Source organism: Kogia breviceps, chromosome 12 (assembly GCF_026419965.1).
Source record: "Kogia breviceps isolate mKogBre1 chromosome 12, mKogBre1 haplotype 1, whole genome shotgun sequence".
NCBI classification, from domain to species: domain Eukaryota; kingdom Metazoa; phylum Chordata; class Mammalia; order Artiodactyla; family Physeteridae; genus Kogia; species Kogia breviceps.
In genome coordinates this window covers 4166870-4169469 of record NC_081321.1, presented here as the reverse complement: position 1 = coordinate 4169469, position 2600 = coordinate 4166870, and the positions used below count along the sequence as shown (strand labels likewise).

Below are 2600 nucleotides of genomic sequence, written 5' to 3'. Positions count from 1 at the left end.
AGGCTGAGGAGGCCTTCACGTCACTGCCGGACGGCCAATCAGGGCGGCCGGGGGCCGGCAGGTCGCAAAGACTGCTGCGCGGCGAGGCCCCGCCCAGGGCCGTGGCGCGTGCGCCCCTGCGAGCCGGCCCGTGATTGGTGCGCGGCAGGTGCGGCGGCCCCGCCCCGGGCCGGGAGGCGGGGCGTGCCCGGGGAAACCGGGTCCTGGAGGCTACTAGCGGCTAAGGGGCCGCCGCTCCGATTGGGGTTGCTCTGATTGGAAGCTGGAGTGCAGCCAGCAGTCCTGCTTCGTGGGTGTAGAGCGCCAGACACGTTCGGTCCTATGAGGTTTGCGTTAACCGCCGGCACTGGTGGGGTGTAGGGTCAGCAGGGTCTGCGCGCTTAGGCTCGCCCGGCTTGAGTCCCCAACTCCGCCTAGACTGACCCGCTCCGGGAGCAAGCTCTGGTCTGGTCCATTGGAGCCCTCGTGTAGACTAGGCCTCGTGCTTGGCCTGCTGAGCCTGATTTTACCAAAGAATCCTGCGAAGCCACTCGATCGAGAATCCCCCCCACCCTTGGTATCTAATCAAGCTCCTCTTCCTCCACTCTCCATTTCTAATCACGTTCCTTATCCCACCCGCCCCCCTACCCCCCAATATCTCACCAAGTTCGTCTTGGTCATTTTTTTCCGTTCTCTCCTTCACCCTGCCCCCTGGCTGTAAATCTCCGTTGGTCCCTTTGTGTTCAGAGTTGCATTCAGTCTGTCTCCCCCATCGCAGTAGTCTGTAGTTAAGTCTTCCCCGCCGGTTTTTAAAGAGGATCTGGTGAATAATTTCTCTTTAACAGCCTTCAGGGCCTTGAGACAGTTACTTAACCTCTCTAACCCTCCATTACGTGATAGGTAAGATGGGATAACGGTACTCAGCCGCGACACAGGTAGAGTGTAACTATGTAAGCTTTACAGTTGTCTTCCATGCGTTTTTACTTATATTATCACATTTAATAATGCATTTGTTTCCTTAAATCCCCAATTGTATAAGAGAAAATGGGACCCTCAGAACAACTCTGAGGTCTACAGGTTTATCGTCACTTAAGAGATGAGAAATCTAGCCTAGAGAGAAACTAAGCAGTTTGTCCAGGTTCACAGCTGATCGTGGTGACTCAGGGCTAGTTCAGAGATCCTCAAACCTACCTGCACATTGGAATCATCTAGGATTTTCGGAATGCCAGGCTGCACCCCAGAAAAATTAAAAAGGCATCTTTTTGCGAGGGACCAGGCATCAGTAATTTGTTAAATCTCCAGCTGCTTCCAGTGTGCAGCCCGTTTTGAGCTAGAAGTTTAAAGCAGTGCTTCTCAGACTTGAACTGTGCACGCAAATCACCTGGGGATTTTGTTAAACTGTAGATTCCGATTCAGTAGATCTGGAGTGGGGGACAAATTCAGCACCTCTAACACGGTCCCTGGGAAAGAGTGCATCTTCGGGATGAGGGTGGAGGGATCATTCAGAGGGTCCTAACAGCGGGCGGGGATTACCATGGGCGTCCGCTGCCTGTCCTTAGTAGATACTCCATGTATGTGTTCTGAATGCCTGAATAAACAAATTGATCCAACAGATTCTTCTGGAAATTTGAACTGAAAAATTAAAGGTAGTTATCTGTGAGGGCGAAAGAAGAAAGAAAGCATGCAGATAGAGCCCAAGGGAGTGTGTAGACTGAAGCTATGAAGGAAAGGAAACCACCAGCAATACAAGCTTGGAAGCAAAATTACAGAGTAGAAGGTAAGGGCAAGCAAAGGTAGTGGGGGAACTGAGTAGACAGACAGAAAGAAGACACAGTGAGCAATGCAGAGACCACGTGGTCCCTACTTCCTCTCTCCAGCTGCCCGAGCACCAGGTACCTTGTAGATTCCGGTTTTTCCAATAAAACCCCTTTGTGTTAAGATGGTCTGAGTGCATTTCTAAATGTAACTAAAAATAGCCTTCCACTTTGTCTCATTTTATTACTGCAATAGCCCTGGAGGGAATGAGTTAGTATTTCCGTTTTACAGATGAAGATATTAAGGCACATAGAGATTAACTAATTTCCCATCTCTCAGGATCTCAGAACTGAGTTTGGCTGTAGGTAATGCTCCAGGTGGTATCAAAACTATAACTCTGAGGGTAAGTACTGGATCTTTTCCTTATTTCCCTGGCTCCTGTCAAAACGTTTAGAACAAAGTAGGGGCTCAATTAAAATTTGTGAAATGAATGAATGAGGAATCTCTTTTATTGTCAATTTGTCAAATGAATCAAACATCTAAAAAATTAGCTGATATAAGGGGAGAGAATTGTTTTTGGAGAAATTTAGAAAATTATAAAGCATCAACATTACTTTTTTAATTATCCAAGATCTATGTATAAAAACGATGTTTTCATAAACCTTAACAATCAGGAAAAAACAGTTGAGAAATGAGGATCTTTGAAAGAATGGGCGTTATCCTGCATTATTCACTCAACCGTTCAGAGATTATCCTTCAGCTTATAAAATGAACAAGGAGTTCATTTAAAGGTTGTTTAGACAGAAGCTAGAAATAACCACTGCTGTACTTTTGTTGAAAACTTATCAAATCACATATGCTATCTT

General features: G+C 47.2%; 1 long non-coding RNA gene across 1 annotated transcript; it reads left to right on the top strand.

The window, feature by feature from the left end:
- The first annotated feature begins 207 nt into the window (after positions 1 to 207).
- Positions 208 to 2136, top strand: LOC136792339 (uncharacterized). The gene is made up of 3 exons (XR_010835997.1): positions 208 to 326; positions 1593 to 1756; positions 2074 to 2136. It is a non-coding gene; the product is annotated as an uncharacterized lncRNA (long non-coding RNA).
- The last annotated feature ends 464 nt before the right edge of the window (positions 2137 to 2600 follow it).